We start from the raw sequence: 16,218 nt of genomic DNA on the forward strand, positions 1-16,218 counted from the left end.
GCTAACCAAGTTTGCCGGGAAGTCTTTGAAAACGACAAAACAGTGCGAATCGGGCGGTATGCTCCGAAATACGTTAGCGCCTGCCTATCGTTCTGCAGCGGCGTGCAGCTCCAAATTCGATTTGTAATCATATAAATTTATTCTTTCGTCGTCTCGCCTCGCCTCCTCCCGCAGACGTTTCTCGCGCTTGTGCTGTCATATGGACCGCGACCCGAGCGGCAGCGAGCGGCAGTCGGGACAAGTCGGGACGGTAGGGGGGACAGGCGCGAATGCACCGCGCGAATTACGCAAATATCTGGAAGCGCGGCGTGTGTCAGCCAGGTGAGAAAGCTTCCGTCGGTCCAGCAGGACACTGCCACAACCCCGCGCAGTCCCCCCGGCGCCCGGCCGCGCGCAAGCCCTGCGCCGGATAACAGGAACAAGGTGCGTCGCCAGCCAGTGTCGGGGGGAGGCCGCACGCACCAAACGAATGACAGGCGGTGCATCGAGCAGCTGTGTTGTGCGCCTCACCTACGTTCGGCAGTCGCCTACGAGACGCCGAGGCGAGCGCGCACTCCGCGCCACCTTCGAGGTGGAAAGACGTGCTTTGCGTCAAATGTGCCACGGAAAGCGGCGATTGCGTGTGTTGGGAGAAGAGGCGAATGCTTCTTCTGTGGTGCGGCTACGTTATAAGGACGCCAACGGCCATACCATGTTGAATACACCGGTTCTCGTCCGATCACCGAAGTTAAGCAACATCGGGCCCGGTTAGTACTTGGATGGGTGACCGCCTGGGAACACCGGGTGCTGTTGGCTCTATCTCATTTTTTCATTTTTACGTCGCTGCACCTGCCAGCCCTCTTTTTCATACTAACTTTCAGATGTTGACAAAGATGCTTCCACAAGCATTTTAAACTACTGTATCAAACGTAAGATACGAAATTACAGTAATGAACTCAGTTTGAGCAAGAATGCGCGAAGGAAGAGTGCTAGAACGCCTCGGAAATAACAACACACTACGAATCGACAGATGACTTTTGAAATACGTCAGGGCCTACTGTTTTGTAGCAGTGCTAAATTCCACAAAGTAAATAAACAAAAAAAAAAAATACAAAAAAAATCTGCCGTTCTCGTCCGATCACCGAAGTCAAGCAACAACGTTACTACTCAGATGGGTGAGCGCCTGGGAACTCTGGCTGTCTTCATTTTTCGCTTTTTAGTCGCTACTCCTGCCTGCCAGCCCTCTTTCCATACCACCTTTCTGTTGTCACAAAGAGACTTCCTTAAGCATTTTAAACGGCCGTAAGGTACGAAACGGCAGTAATTAACTCAGTTTGAAGGAGAATGTGCTAACCAAGTTTGCCGGGAAGTCTTTGAAAACGACAAAACAGTGCGAATCGGGCGGTATGCTCCGAAATACGTTAGCGCCTGCCTATCGTTCTGCAGCGGCGTGCAGCTCCAAATTCGATTTGTAATCATATAAATTTATTCTTTCGTCGTCTCGCCTCGCCTCCTCCCGCAGACGTTTCTCGCGCTTGTGCTGTCATATGGACCGCGACCCGAGCGGCAGCGAGCGGCAGTCGAGCAAAGTCGGGACAAGTCGGGACGGTAGGGGGGACAGGCGCGAATGCACCGCGCGAATTACGCAAATATCTGGAAGCGCGGCGTGTGTCAGCCAGGTGAGAAAGCTTCCGTCGGTCCAGCAGGACACTGCCACAACCCCGCGCAGTCCCCCCGGCGCCCGGCCGCGCGCAAGCCCTGCGCCGGATAACAGGAACAAGGTGCGTCGCCAGCCAGTGTCGGGGGGAGGCCGCACGCACCAAACGAATGACAGGCGGTGCATCGAGCAGCTGTGTTGTGCGCCTCACCTACGTTCGGCAGTCGCCTACGAGACGCCGAGGCGAGCGCGCACTCCGCGCCACCTTCGAGGTGGAAAGACGTGCTTTGCGTCAAATGTGCCACGGAAAGCGGCGATTGCGTGTGTTGGGAGAAGAGGCGAATGCTTCTTCTGTGGTGCGGCTACGTTATAAGGACGCCAACGGCCATACCATGTTGAATACACCGGTTCTCGTCCGATCACCGAAGTTAAGCAACATCGGGCCCGGTTAGTACTTGGATGGGTGACCGCCTGGGAACACCGGGTGCTGTTGGCTCTATCTCATTTTTTCATTTTTACGTCGCTGCACCTGCCAGCCCTCTTTTTCATACTAACTTTCAGATGTTGACAAAGATGCTTCCACAAGCATTTTAAACTACTGTATCAAACGTAAGATACGAAATTACAGTAATGAACTCAGTTTGAGCAAGAATGCGCGAAGGAAGAGTGCTAGAACGCCTCGGAAATAACAACACACTACGAATCGACAGATGACTTTTGAAATACGTCAGGGCCTACTGTTTTGTAGCAGTGCTAAATTCCACAAAGTAAATAAACAAAAAAAAAAAATACAAAAAAAATCTGCCGTTCTCGTCCGATCACCGAAGTCAAGCAACAACGTTACTACTCAGATGGGTGAGCGCCTGGGAACTCTGGCTGTCTTCATTTTTCGCTTTTTAGTCGCTACTCCTGCCTGCCAGCCCTCTTTCCATACCACCTTTCTGTTGTCACAAAGAGACTTCCTTAAGCATTTTAAACGGCCGTAAGGTACGAAACGGCAGTAATTAACTCAGTTTGAAGGAGAATGTGCTAACCAAGTTTGCCGGGAAGTCTTTGAAAACGACAAAACAGTGCGAATCGGGCGGTATGCTCCGAAATACGTTAGCGCCTGCCTATCGTTCTGCAGCGGCGTGCAGCTCCAAATTCGATTTGTAATCATATAAATTTATTCTTTCGTCGTCTCGCCTCGCCTCCTCCCGCAGACGTTTCTCGCGCTTGTGCTGTCATATGGACCGCGACCCGAGCGGCAGCGAGCGGCAGTCGAGCGCACAAGTCGGGACGGTAGGGGGGACAGGCGCGAATGCACCGCGCGAATTACGCAAATATCTGGAAGCGCGGCGTGTGTCAGCCAGGTGAGAAAGCTTCCGTCGGTCCAGCAGGACACTGCCACAACCCCGCGCAGTCCCCCCGGCGCCCGGCCGCGCGCAAGCCCTGCGCCGGATAACAGGAACAAGGTGCGTCGCCAGCCAGTGTCGGGGGGAGGCCGCACGCACCAAACGAATGACAGGCGGTGCATCGAGCAGCTGTGTTGTGCGCCTCACCTACGTTCGGCAGTCGCCTACGAGACGCCGAGGCGAGCGCGCACTCCGCGCCACCTTCGAGGTGGAAAGACGTGCTTTGCGTCAAATGTGCCACGGAAAGCGGCGATTGCGTGTGTTGGGAGAAGAGGCGAATGCTTCTTCTGTGGTGCGGCTACGTTATAAGGACGCCAACGGCCATACCATGTTGAATACACCGGTTCTCGTCCGATCACCGAAGTTAAGCAACATCGGGCCCGGTTAGTACTTGGATGGGTGACCGCCTGGGAACACCGGGTGCTGTTGGCTCTATCTCATTTTTTCATTTTTACGTCGCTGCACCTGCCAGCCCTCTTTTTCATACTAACTTTCAGATGTTGACAAAGATGCTTCCACAAGCATTTTAAACTACTGTATCAAACGTAAGATACGAAATTACAGTAATGAACTCAGTTTGAGCAAGAATGCGCGAAGGAAGAGTGCTAGAACGCCTCGGAAATAACAACACACTACGAATCGACAGATGACTTTTGAAATACGTCAGGGCCTACTGTTTTGTAGCAGTGCTAAATTCCACAAAGTAAATAAACAAAAAAAAAAAATACAAAAAAAATCTGCCGTTCTCGTCCGATCACCGAAGTCAAGCAACAACGTTACTACTCAGATGGGTGAGCGCCTGGGAACTCTGGCTGTCTTCATTTTTCGCTTTTTAGTCGCTACTCCTGCCTGCCAGCCCTCTTTCCATACCACCTTTCTGTTGTCACAAAGAGACTTCCTTAAGCATTTTAAACGGCCGTAAGGTACGAAACGGCAGTAATTAACTCAGTTTGAAGGAGAATGTGCTAACCAAGTTTGCCGGGAAGTCTTTGAAAACGACAAAACAGTGCGAATCGGGCGGTATGCTCCGAAATACGTTAGCGCCTGCCTATCGTTCTGCAGCGGCGTGCAGCTCCAAATTCGATTTGTAATCATATAAATTTATTCTTTCGTCGTCTCGCCTCGCCTCCTCCCGCAGACGTTTCTCGCGCTTGTGCTGTCATATGGACCGCGACCCGAGCGGCAGCGAGCGGCAGTCGGGACAAGTCGGGACGGTAGGGGGGACAGGCGCGAATGCACCGCGCGAATTACGCAAATATCTGGAAGCGCGGCGTGTGTCAGCCAGGTGAGAAAGCTTCCGTCGGTCCAGCAGGACACTGCCACAACCCCGCGCAGTCCCCCCGGCGCCCGGCCGCGCGCAAGCCCTGCGCCGGATAACAGGAACAAGGTGCGTCGCCAGCCAGTGTCGGGGGGAGGCCGCACGCACCAAACGAATGACAGGCGGTGCATCGAGCAGCTGTGTTGTGCGCCTCACCTACGTTCGGCAGTCGCCTACGAGACGCCGAGGCGAGCGCGCACTCCGCGCCACCTTCGAGGTGGAAAGACGTGCTTTGCGTCAAATGTGCCACGGAAAGCGGCGATTGCGTGTGTTGGGAGAAGAGGCGAATGCTTCTTCTGTGGTGCGGCTACGTTATAAGGACGCCAACGGCCATACCATGTTGAATACACCGGTTCTCGTCCGATCACCGAAGTTAAGCAACATCGGGCCCGGTTAGTACTTGGATGGGTGACCGCCTGGGAACACCGGGTGCTGTTGGCTCTATCTCATTTTTTCATTTTTACGTCGCTGCACCTGCCAGCCCTCTTTTTCATACTAACTTTCAGATGTTGACAAAGATGCTTCCACAAGCATTTTAAACTACTGTATCAAACGTAAGATACGAAATTACAGTAATGAACTCAGTTTGAGCAAGAATGCGCGAAGGAAGAGTGCTAGAACGCCTCGGAAATAACAACACACTACGAATCGACAGATGACTTTTGAAATACGTCAGGGCCTACTGTTTTGTAGCAGTGCTAAATTCCACAAAGTAAATAAACAAAAAAAAAAAATACAAAAAAAATCTGCCGTTCTCGTCCGATCACCGAAGTCAAGCAACAACGTTACTACTCAGATGGGTGAGCGCCTGGGAACTCTGGCTGTCTTCATTTTTCGCTTTTTAGTCGCTACTCCTGCCTGCCAGCCCTCTTTCCATACCACCTTTCTGTTGTCACAAAGAGACTTCCTTAAGCATTTTAAACGGCCGTAAGGTACGAAACGGCAGTAATTAACTCAGTTTGAAGGAGAATGTGCTAACCAAGTTTGCCGGGAAGTCTTTGAAAACGACAAAACAGTGCGAATCGGGCGGTATGCTCCGAAATACGTTAGCGCCTGCCTATCGTTCTGCAGCGGCGTGCAGCTCCAAATTCGATTTGTAATCATATAAATTTATTCTTTCGTCGTCTCGCCTCGCCTCCTCCCGCAGACGTTTCTCGCGCTTGTGCTGTCATATGGACCGCGACCCGAGCGGCAGCGAGCGGCAGTCGAGCAAAGTCGGGACAAGTCGGGACGGTAGGGGGGACAGGCGCGAATGCACCGCGCGAATTACGCAAATATCTGGAAGCGCGGCGTGTGTCAGCCAGGTGAGAAAGCTTCCGTCGGTCCAGCAGGACACTGCCACAACCCCGCGCAGTCCCCCCGGCGCCCGGCCGCGCGCAAGCCCTGCGCCGGATAACAGGAACAAGGTGCGTCGCCAGCCAGTGTCGGGGGGAGGCCGCACGCACCAAACGAATGACAGGCGGTGCATCGAGCAGCTGTGTTGTGCGCCTCACCTACGTTCGGCAGTCGCCTACGAGACGCCGAGGCGAGCGCGCACTCCGCGCCACCTTCGAGGTGGAAAGACGTGCTTTGCGTCAAATGTGCCACGGAAAGCGGCGATTGCGTGTGTTGGGAGAAGAGGCGAATGCTTCTTCTGTGGTGCGGCTACGTTATAAGGACGCCAACGGCCATACCATGTTGAATACACCGGTTCTCGTCCGATCACCGAAGTTAAGCAACATCGGGCCCGGTTAGTACTTGGATGGGTGACCGCCTGGGAACACCGGGTGCTGTTGGCTCTATCTCATTTTTTCATTTTTACGTCGCTGCACCTGCCAGCCCTCTTTTTCATACTAACTTTCAGATGTTGACAAAGATGCTTCCACAAGCATTTTAAACTACTGTATCAAACGTAAGATACGAAATTACAGTAATGAACTCAGTTTGAGCAAGAATGCGCGAAGGAAGAGTGCTAGAACGCCTCGGAAATAACAACACACTACGAATCGACAGATGACTTTTGAAATACGTCAGGGCCTACTGTTTTGTAGCAGTGCTAAATTCCACAAAGTAAATAAACAAAAAAAAAAAATACAAAAAAAATCTGCCGTTCTCGTCCGATCACCGAAGTCAAGCAACAACGTTACTACTCAGATGGGTGAGCGCCTGGGAACTCTGGCTGTCTTCATTTTTCGCTTTTTAGTCGCTACTCCTGCCTGCCAGCCCTCTTTCCATACCACCTTTCTGTTGTCACAAAGAGACTTCCTTAAGCATTTTAAACGGCCGTAAGGTACGAAACGGCAGTAATTAACTCAGTTTGAAGGAGAATGTGCTAACCAAGTTTGCCGGGAAGTCTTTGAAAACGACAAAACAGTGCGAATCGGGCGGTATGCTCCGAAATACGTTAGCGCCTGCCTATCGTTCTGCAGCGGCGTGCAGCTCCAAATTCGATTTGTAATCATATAAATTTATTCTTTCGTCGTCTCGCCTCGCCTCCTCCCGCAGACGTTTCTCGCGCTTGTGCTGTCATATGGACCGCGACCCGAGCGGCAGCGAGCGGCAGTCGGGACAAGTCGGGACGGTAGGGGGGACAGGCGCGAATGCACCGCGCGAATTACGCAAATATCTGGAAGCGCGGCGTGTGTCAGCCAGGTGAGAAAGCTTCCGTCGGTCCAGCAGGACACTGCCACAACCCCGCGCAGTCCCCCCGGCGCCCGGCCGCGCGCAAGCCCTGCGCCGGATAACAGGAACAAGGTGCGTCGCCAGCCAGTGTCGGGGGGAGGCCGCACGCACCAAACGAATGACAGGCGGTGCATCGAGCAGCTGTGTTGTGCGCCTCACCTACGTTCGGCAGTCGCCTACGAGACGCCGAGGCGAGCGCGCACTCCGCGCCACCTTCGAGGTGGAAAGACGTGCTTTGCGTCAAATGTGCCACGGAAAGCGGCGATTGCGTGTGTTGGGAGAAGAGGCGAATGCTTCTTCTGTGGTGCGGCTACGTTATAAGGACGCCAACGGCCATACCATGTTGAATACACCGGTTCTCGTCCGATCACCGAAGTTAAGCAACATCGGGCCCGGTTAGTACTTGGATGGGTGACCGCCTGGGAACACCGGGTGCTGTTGGCTCTATCTCATTTTTTCATTTTTACGTCGCTGCACCTGCCAGCCCTCTTTTTCATACTAACTTTCAGATGTTGACAAAGATGCTTCCACAAGCATTTTAAACTACTGTATCAAACGTAAGATACGAAATTACAGTAATGAACTCAGTTTGAGCAAGAATGCGCGAAGGAAGAGTGCTAGAACGCCTCGGAAATAACAACACACTACGAATCGACAGATGACTTTTGAAATACGTCAGGGCCTACTGTTTTGTAGCAGTGCTAAATTCCACAAAGTAAATAAACAAAAAAAAAAAATACAAAAAAAATCTGCCGTTCTCGTCCGATCACCGAAGTCAAGCAACAACGTTACTACTCAGATGGGTGAGCGCCTGGGAACTCTGGCTGTCTTCATTTTTCGCTTTTTAGTCGCTACTCCTGCCTGCCAGCCCTCTTTCCATACCACCTTTCTGTTGTCACAAAGAGACTTCCTTAAGCATTTTAAACGGCCGTAAGGTACGAAACGGCAGTAATTAACTCAGTTTGAAGGAGAATGTGCTAACCAAGTTTGCCGGGAAGTCTTTGAAAACGACAAAACAGTGCGAATCGGGCGGTATGCTCCGAAATACGTTAGCGCCTGCCTATCGTTCTGCAGCGGCGTGCAGCTCCAAATTCGATTTGTAATCATATAAATTTATTCTTTCGTCGTCTCGCCTCGCCTCCTCCCGCAGACGTTTCTCGCGCTTGTGCTGTCATATGGACCGCGACCCGAGCGGCAGCGAGCGGCAGTCGGGACAAGTCGGGACGGTAGGGGGGACAGGCGCGAATGCACCGCGCGAATTACGCAAATATCTGGAAGCGCGGCGTGTGTCAGCCAGGTGAGAAAGCTTCCGTCGGTCCAGCAGGACACTGCCACAACCCCGCGCAGTCCCCCCGGCGCCCGGCCGCGCGCAAGCCCTGCGCCGGATAACAGGAACAAGGTGCGTCGCCAGCCAGTGTCGGGGGGAGGCCGCACGCACCAAACGAATGACAGGCGGTGCATCGAGCAGCTGTGTTGTGCGCCTCACCTACGTTCGGCAGTCGCCTACGAGACGCCGAGGCGAGCGCGCACTCCGCGCCACCTTCGAGGTGGAAAGACGTGCTTTGCGTCAAATGTGCCACGGAAAGCGGCGATTGCGTGTGTTGGGAGAAGAGGCGAATGCTTCTTCTGTGGTGCGGCTACGTTATAAGGACGCCAACGGCCATACCATGTTGAATACACCGGTTCTCGTCCGATCACCGAAGTTAAGCAACATCGGGCCCGGTTAGTACTTGGATGGGTGACCGCCTGGGAACACCGGGTGCTGTTGGCTCTATCTCATTTTTTCATTTTTACGTCGCTGCACCTGCCAGCCCTCTTTTTCATACTAACTTTCAGATGTTGACAAAGATGCTTCCACAAGCATTTTAAACTACTGTATCAAACGTAAGATACGAAATTACAGTAATGAACTCAGTTTGAGCAAGAATGCGCGAAGGAAGAGTGCTAGAACGCCTCGGAAATAACAACACACTACGAATCGACAGATGACTTTTGAAATACGTCAGGGCCTACTGTTTTGTAGCAGTGCTAAATTCCACAAAGTAAATAAACAAAAAAAAAAAATACAAAAAAAATCTGCCGTTCTCGTCCGATCACCGAAGTCAAGCAACAACGTTACTACTCAGATGGGTGAGCGCCTGGGAACTCTGGCTGTCTTCATTTTTCGCTTTTTAGTCGCTACTCCTGCCTGCCAGCCCTCTTTCCATACCACCTTTCTGTTGTCACAAAGAGACTTCCTTAAGCATTTTAAACGGCCGTAAGGTACGAAACGGCAGTAATTAACTCAGTTTGAAGGAGAATGTGCTAACCAAGTTTGCCGGGAAGTCTTTGAAAACGACAAAACAGTGCGAATCGGGCGGTATGCTCCGAAATACGTTAGCGCCTGCCTATCGTTCTGCAGCGGCGTGCAGCTCCAAATTCGATTTGTAATCATATAAATTTATTCTTTCGTCGTCTCGCCTCGCCTCCTCCCGCAGACGTTTCTCGCGCTTGTGCTGTCATATGGACCGCGACCCGAGCGGCAGCGAGCGGCAGTCGGGACAAGTCGGGACGGTAGGGGGGACAGGCGCGAATGCACCGCGCGAATTACGCAAATATCTGGAAGCGCGGCGTGTGTCAGCCAGGTGAGAAAGCTTCCGTCGGTCCAGCAGGACACTGCCACAACCCCGCGCAGTCCCCCCGGCGCCCGGCCGCGCGCAAGCCCTGCGCCGGATAACAGGAACAAGGTGCGTCGCCAGCCAGTGTCGGGGGGAGGCCGCACGCACCAAACGAATGACAGGCGGTGCATCGAGCAGCTGTGTTGTGCGCCTCACCTACGTTCGGCAGTCGCCTACGAGACGCCGAGGCGAGCGCGCACTCCGCGCCACCTTCGAGGTGGAAAGACGTGCTTTGCGTCAAATGTGCCACGGAAAGCGGCGATTGCGTGTGTTGGGAGAAGAGGCGAATGCTTCTTCTGTGGTGCGGCTACGTTATAAGGACGCCAACGGCCATACCATGTTGAATACACCGGTTCTCGTCCGATCACCGAAGTTAAGCAACATCGGGCCCGGTTAGTACTTGGATGGGTGACCGCCTGGGAACACCGGGTGCTGTTGGCTCTATCTCATTTTTTCATTTTTACGTCGCTGCACCTGCCAGCCCTCTTTTTCATACTAACTTTCAGATGTTGACAAAGATGCTTCCACAAGCATTTTAAACTACTGTATCAAACGTAAGATACGAAATTACAGTAATGAACTCAGTTTGAGCAAGAATGCGCGAAGGAAGAGTGCTAGAACGCCTCGGAAATAACAACACACTACGAATCGACAGATGACTTTTGAAATACGTCAGGGCCTACTGTTTTGTAGCAGTGCTAAATTCCACAAAGTAAATAAACAAAAAAAAAAAATACAAAAAAAATCTGCCGTTCTCGTCCGATCACCGAAGTCAAGCAACAACGTTACTACTCAGATGGGTGAGCGCCTGGGAACTCTGGCTGTCTTCATTTTTCGCTTTTTAGTCGCTACTCCTGCCTGCCAGCCCTCTTTCCATACCACCTTTCTGTTGTCACAAAGAGACTTCCTTAAGCATTTTAAACGGCCGTAAGGTACGAAACGGCAGTAATTAACTCAGTTTGAAGGAGAATGTGCTAACCAAGTTTGCCGGGAAGTCTTTGAAAACGACAAAACAGTGCGAATCGGGCGGTATGCTCCGAAATACGTTAGCGCCTGCCTATCGTTCTGCAGCGGCGTGCAGCTCCAAATTCGATTTGTAATCATATAAATTTATTCTTTCGTCGTCTCGCCTCGCCTCCTCCCGCAGACGTTTCTCGCGCTTGTGCTGTCATATGGACCGCGACCCGAGCGGCAGCGAGCGGCAGTCGGGACAAGTCGGGACGGTAGGGGGGACAGGCGCGAATGCACCGCGCGAATTACGCAAATATCTGGAAGCGCGGCGTGTGTCAGCCAGGTGAGAAAGCTTCCGTCGGTCCAGCAGGACACTGCCACAACCCCGCGCAGTCCCCCCGGCGCCCGGCCGCGCGCAAGCCCTGCGCCGGATAACAGGAACAAGGTGCGTCGCCAGCCAGTGTCGGGGGGAGGCCGCACGCACCAAACGAATGACAGGCGGTGCATCGAGCAGCTGTGTTGTGCGCCTCACCTACGTTCGGCAGTCGCCTACGAGACGCCGAGGCGAGCGCGCACTCCGCGCCACCTTCGAGGTGGAAAGACGTGCTTTGCGTCAAATGTGCCACGGAAAGCGGCGATTGCGTGTGTTGGGAGAAGAGGCGAATGCTTCTTCTGTGGTGCGGCTACGTTATAAGGACGCCAACGGCCATACCATGTTGAATACACCGGTTCTCGTCCGATCACCGAAGTTAAGCAACATCGGGCCCGGTTAGTACTTGGATGGGTGACCGCCTGGGAACACCGGGTGCTGTTGGCTCTATCTCATTTTTTCATTTTTACGTCGCTGCACCTGCCAGCCCTCTTTTTCATACTAACTTTCAGATGTTGACAAAGATGCTTCCACAAGCATTTTAAACTACTGTATCAAACGTAAGATACGAAATTACAGTAATGAACTCAGTTTGAGCAAGAATGCGCGAAGGAAGAGTGCTAGAACGCCTCGGAAATAACAACACACTACGAATCGACAGATGACTTTTGAAATACGTCAGGGCCTACTGTTTTGTAGCAGTGCTAAATTCCACAAAGTAAATAAACAAAAAAAAAAAATACAAAAAAAATCTGCCGTTCTCGTCCGATCACCGAAGTCAAGCAACAACGTTACTACTCAGATGGGTGAGCGCCTGGGAACTCTGGCTGTCTTCATTTTTCGCTTTTTAGTCGCTACTCCTGCCTGCCAGCCCTCTTTCCATACCACCTTTCTGTTGTCACAAAGAGACTTCCTTAAGCATTTTAAACGGCCGTAAGGTACGAAACGGCAGTAATTAACTCAGTTTGAAGGAGAATGTGCTAACCAAGTTTGCCGGGAAGTCTTTGAAAACGACAAAACAGTGCGAATCGGGCGGTATGCTCCGAAATACGTTAGCGCCTGCCTATCGTTCTGCAGCGGCGTGCAGCTCCAAATTCGATTTGTAATCATATAAATTTATTCTTTCGTCGTCTCGCCTCGCCTCCTCCCGCAGACGTTTCTCGCGCTTGTGCTGTCATATGGACCGCGACCCGAGCGGCAGCGAGCGGCAGTCGGGACAAGTCGGGACGGTAGGGGGGACAGGCGCGAATGCACCGCGCGAATTACGCAAATATCTGGAAGCGCGGCGTGTGTCAGCCAGGTGAGAAAGCTTCCGTCGGTCCAGCAGGACACTGCCACAACCCCGCGCAGTCCCCCCGGCGCCCGGCCGCGCGCAAGCCCTGCGCCGGATAACAGGAACAAGGTGCGTCGCCAGCCAGTGTCGGGGGGAGGCCGCACGCACCAAACGAATGACAGGCGGTGCATCGAGCAGCTGTGTTGTGCGCCTCACCTACGTTCGGCAGTCGCCTACGAGACGCCGAGGCGAGCGCGCACTCCGCGCCACCTTCGAGGTGGAAAGACGTGCTTTGCGTCAAATGTGCCACGGAAAGCGGCGATTGCGTGTGTTGGGAGAAGAGGCGAATGCTTCTTCTGTGGTGCGGCTACGTTATAAGGACGCCAACGGCCATACCATGTTGAATACACCGGTTCTCGTCCGATCACCGAAGTTAAGCAACATCGGGCCCGGTTAGTACTTGGATGGGTGACCGCCTGGGAACACCGGGTGCTGTTGGCTCTATCTCATTTTTTCATTTTTACGTCGCTGCACCTGCCAGCCCTCTTTTTCATACTAACTTTCAGATGTTGACAAAGATGCTTCCACAAGCATTTTAAACTACTGTATCAAACGTAAGATACGAAATTACAGTAATGAACTCAGTTTGAGCAAGAATGCGCGAAGGAAGAGTGCTAGAACGCCTCGGAAATAACAACACACTACGAATCGACAGATGACTTTTGAAATACGTCAGGGCCTACTGTTTTGTAGCAGTGCTAAATTCCACAAAGTAAATAAACAAAAAAAAAAAATACAAAAAAAATCTGCCGTTCTCGTCCGATCACCGAAGTCAAGCAACAACGTTACTACTCAGATGGGTGAGCGCCTGGGAACTCTGGCTGTCTTCATTTTTCGCTTTTTAGTCGCTACTCCTGCCTGCCAGCCCTCTTTCCATACCACCTTTCTGTTGTCACAAAGAGACTTCCTTAAGCATTTTAAACGGCCGTAAGGTACGAAACGGCAGTAATTAACTCAGTTTGAAGGAGAATGTGCTAACCAAGTTTGCCGGGAAGTCTTTGAAAACGACAAAACAGTGCGAATCGGGCGGTATGCTCCGAAATACGTTAGCGCCTGCCTATCGTTCTGCAGCGGCGTGCAGCTCCAAATTCGATTTGTAATCATATAAATTTATTCTTTCGTCGTCTCGCCTCGCCTCCTCCCGCAGACGTTTCTCGCGCTTGTGCTGTCATATGGACCGCGACCCGAGCGGCAGCGAGCGGCAGTCGGGACAAGTCGGGACGGTAGGGGGGACAGGCGCGAATGCACCGCGCGAATTACGCAAATATCTGGAAGCGCGGCGTGTGTCAGCCAGGTGAGAAAGCTTCCGTCGGTCCAGCAGGACACTGCCACAACCCCGCGCAGTCCCCCCGGCGCCCGGCCGCGCGCAAGCCCTGCGCCGGATAACAGGAACAAGGTGCGTCGCCAGCCAGTGTCGGGGGGAGGCCGCACGCACCAAACGAATGACAGGCGGTGCATCGAGCAGCTGTGTTGTGCGCCTCACCTACGTTCGGCAGTCGCCTACGAGACGCCGAGGCGAGCGCGCACTCCGCGCCACCTTCGAGGTGGAAAGACGTGCTTTGCGTCAAATGTGCCACGGAAAGCGGCGATTGCGTGTGTTGGGAGAAGAGGCGAATGCTTCTTCTGTGGTGCGGCTACGTTATAAGGACGCCAACGGCCATACCATGTTGAATACACCGGTTCTCGTCCGATCACCGAAGTTAAGCAACATCGGGCCCGGTTAGTACTTGGATGGGTGACCGCCTGGGAACACCGGGTGCTGTTGGCTCTATCTCATTTTTTCATTTTTACGTCGCTGCACCTGCCAGCCCTCTTTTTCATACTAACTTTCAGATGTTGACAAAGATGCTTCCACAAGCATTTTAAACTACTGTATCAAACGTAAGATACGAAATTACAGTAATGAACTCAGTTTGAGCAAGAATGCGCGAAGGAAGAGTGCTAGAACGCCTCGGAAATAACAACACACTACGAATCGACAGATGACTTTTGAAATACGTCAGGGCCTACTGTTTTGTAGCAGTGCTAAATTCCACAAAGTAAATAAACAAAAAAAAAAAATACAAAAAAAATCTGCCGTTCTCGTCCGATCACCGAAGTCAAGCAACAACGTTACTACTCAGATGGGTGAGCGCCTGGGAACTCTGGCTGTCTTCATTTTTCGCTTTTTAGTCGCTACTCCTGCCTGCCAGCCCTCTTTCCATACCACCTTTCTGTTGTCACAAAGAGACTTCCTTAAGCATTTTAAACGGCCGTAAGGTACGAAACGGCAGTAATTAACTCAGTTTGAAGGAGAATGTGCTAACCAAGTTTGCCGGGAAGTCTTTGAAAACGACAAAACAGTGCGAATCGGGCGGTATGCTCCGAAATACGTTAGCGCCTGCCTATCGTTCTGCAGCGGCGTGCAGCTCCAAATTCGATTTGTAATCATATAAATTTATTCTTTCGTCGTCTCGCCTCGCCTCCTCCCGCAGACGTTTCTCGCGCTTGTGCTGTCATATGGACCGCGACCCGAGCGGCAGCGAGCGGCAGTCGGGACAAGTCGGGACGGTAGGGGGGACAGGCGCGAATGCACCGCGCGAATTACGCAAATATCTGGAAGCGCGGCGTGTGTCAGCCAGGTGAGAAAGCTTCCGTCGGTCCAGCAGGACACTGCCACAACCCCGCGCAGTCCCCCCGGCGCCCGGCCGCGCGCAAGCCCTGCGCCGGATAACAGGAACAAGGTGCGTCGCCAGCCAGTGTCGGGGGGAGGCCGCACGCACCAAACGAATGACAGGCGGTGCATCGAGCAGCTGTGTTGTGCGCCTCACCTACGTTCGGCAGTCGCCTACGAGACGCCGAGGCGAGCGCGCACTCCGCGCCACCTTCGAGGTGGAAAGACGTGCTTTGCGTCAAATGTGCCACGGAAAGCGGCGATTGCGTGTGTTGGGAGAAGAGGCGAATGCTTCTTCTGTGGTGCGGCTACGTTATAAGGACGCCAACGGCCATACCATGTTGAATACACCGGTTCTCGTCCGATCACCGAAGTTAAGCAACATCGGGCCCGGTTAGTACTTGGATGGGTGACCGCCTGGGAACACCGGGTGCTGTTGGCTCTATCTCATTTTTTCATTTTTACGTCGCTGCACCTGCCAGCCCTCTTTTTCATACTAACTTTCAGATGTTGACAAAGATGCTTCCACAAGCATTTTAAACTACTGTATCAAACGTAAGATACGAAATTACAGTAATGAACTCAGTTTGAGCAAGAATGCGCGAAGGAAGAGTGCTAGAACGCCTCGGAAATAACAACACACTACGAATCGACAGATGACTTTTGAAATACGTCAGGGCCTACTGTTTTGTAGCAGTGCTAAATTCCACAAAGTAAATAAACAAAAAAAAAAAATACAAAAAAAATCTGCCGTTCTCGTCCGATCACCGAAGTCAAGCAACAACGTTACTACTCAGATGGGTGAGCGCCTGGGAACTCTGGCTGTCTTCATTTTTCGCTTTTTAGTCGCTACTCCTGCCTGCCAGCCCTCTTTCCATACCACCTTTCTGTTGTCACAAAGAGACTTCCTTAAGCATTTTAAACGGCCGTAAGGTACGAAACGGCAGTAATTAACTCAGTTTGAAGGAGAATGTGCTAACCAAGTTTGCCGGGAAGTCTTTGAAAACGACAAAACAGTGCGAATCGGGCGGTATGCTCCGAAATACGTTAGCGCCTGCCTATCGTTCTGCAGCGGCGTGCAGCTCCAAATTCGATTTGTAATCATATAAATTTATTCTTTCGTCGTCTCGCCTCGCCTCCTCCCGCAGACGTTTCTCGCGCTTGTGCTGTCATATGGACCGCGACCCGAGCGGCAGCGAGCGGCAGTCGGGACAAGTCGGGACGGTAGGGGGGACAGGCGCGAAT

At 52.4% G+C, this 16,218-nt stretch overlaps 12 non-coding genes across 12 annotated transcripts; all 12 read left to right on the forward strand.

Moving 5' to 3' along the window:
* Positions 1–676: 676 nt before the first annotated feature.
* On the forward strand, positions 677–795 carry LOC126210651 (5S ribosomal RNA). Its single transcript, XR_007540717.1, has one exon. It is a non-coding gene; the product is annotated as a 5S ribosomal RNA (ribosomal RNA).
* Positions 796–2,013: 1,218 nt separating this feature from the next.
* On the forward strand, positions 2,014–2,132 carry LOC126210757 (5S ribosomal RNA). Its single transcript, XR_007540743.1, has one exon. It is a non-coding gene; the product is annotated as a 5S ribosomal RNA (ribosomal RNA).
* Positions 2,133–3,343: 1,211 nt separating this feature from the next.
* LOC126210878 (5S ribosomal RNA) lies at positions 3,344–3,462 on the forward strand. Its single transcript, XR_007540839.1, has one exon. It is a non-coding gene; the product is annotated as a 5S ribosomal RNA (ribosomal RNA).
* Positions 3,463–4,670: 1,208 nt separating this feature from the next.
* LOC126211000 (5S ribosomal RNA) lies at positions 4,671–4,789 on the forward strand. Its single transcript, XR_007540860.1, has one exon. It is a non-coding gene; the product is annotated as a 5S ribosomal RNA (ribosomal RNA).
* Positions 4,790–6,007: 1,218 nt separating this feature from the next.
* LOC126211123 (5S ribosomal RNA) lies at positions 6,008–6,126 on the forward strand. The gene has a single exon (XR_007540892.1). It is a non-coding gene; the product is annotated as a 5S ribosomal RNA (ribosomal RNA).
* Positions 6,127–7,334: 1,208 nt separating this feature from the next.
* On the forward strand, positions 7,335–7,453 carry LOC126211245 (5S ribosomal RNA). The gene has a single exon (XR_007540893.1). It is a non-coding gene; the product is annotated as a 5S ribosomal RNA (ribosomal RNA).
* Positions 7,454–8,661: 1,208 nt separating this feature from the next.
* On the forward strand, positions 8,662–8,780 carry LOC126211366 (5S ribosomal RNA). Its single transcript, XR_007540894.1, has one exon. It is a non-coding gene; the product is annotated as a 5S ribosomal RNA (ribosomal RNA).
* A 1,208-nt stretch (positions 8,781–9,988) lies between these two features.
* LOC126211488 (5S ribosomal RNA) lies at positions 9,989–10,107 on the forward strand. Its single transcript, XR_007540895.1, has one exon. It is a non-coding gene; the product is annotated as a 5S ribosomal RNA (ribosomal RNA).
* A 1,208-nt stretch (positions 10,108–11,315) lies between these two features.
* LOC126211610 (5S ribosomal RNA) lies at positions 11,316–11,434 on the forward strand. The gene has a single exon (XR_007540896.1). It is a non-coding gene; the product is annotated as a 5S ribosomal RNA (ribosomal RNA).
* A 1,208-nt stretch (positions 11,435–12,642) lies between these two features.
* On the forward strand, positions 12,643–12,761 carry LOC126211731 (5S ribosomal RNA). Its single transcript, XR_007540897.1, has one exon. It is a non-coding gene; the product is annotated as a 5S ribosomal RNA (ribosomal RNA).
* Positions 12,762–13,969: 1,208 nt separating this feature from the next.
* On the forward strand, positions 13,970–14,088 carry LOC126211863 (5S ribosomal RNA). The gene has a single exon (XR_007540899.1). It is a non-coding gene; the product is annotated as a 5S ribosomal RNA (ribosomal RNA).
* A 1,208-nt stretch (positions 14,089–15,296) lies between these two features.
* LOC126211985 (5S ribosomal RNA) lies at positions 15,297–15,415 on the forward strand. The gene has a single exon (XR_007540900.1). It is a non-coding gene; the product is annotated as a 5S ribosomal RNA (ribosomal RNA).
* The last annotated feature ends 803 nt before the right edge of the window (positions 15,416–16,218 follow it).

Source organism: Schistocerca nitens, chromosome 1, assembly GCF_023898315.1.
Source record: "Schistocerca nitens isolate TAMUIC-IGC-003100 chromosome 1, iqSchNite1.1, whole genome shotgun sequence".
NCBI lineage: Eukaryota > Metazoa > Arthropoda > Insecta > Orthoptera > Acrididae > Schistocerca > Schistocerca nitens.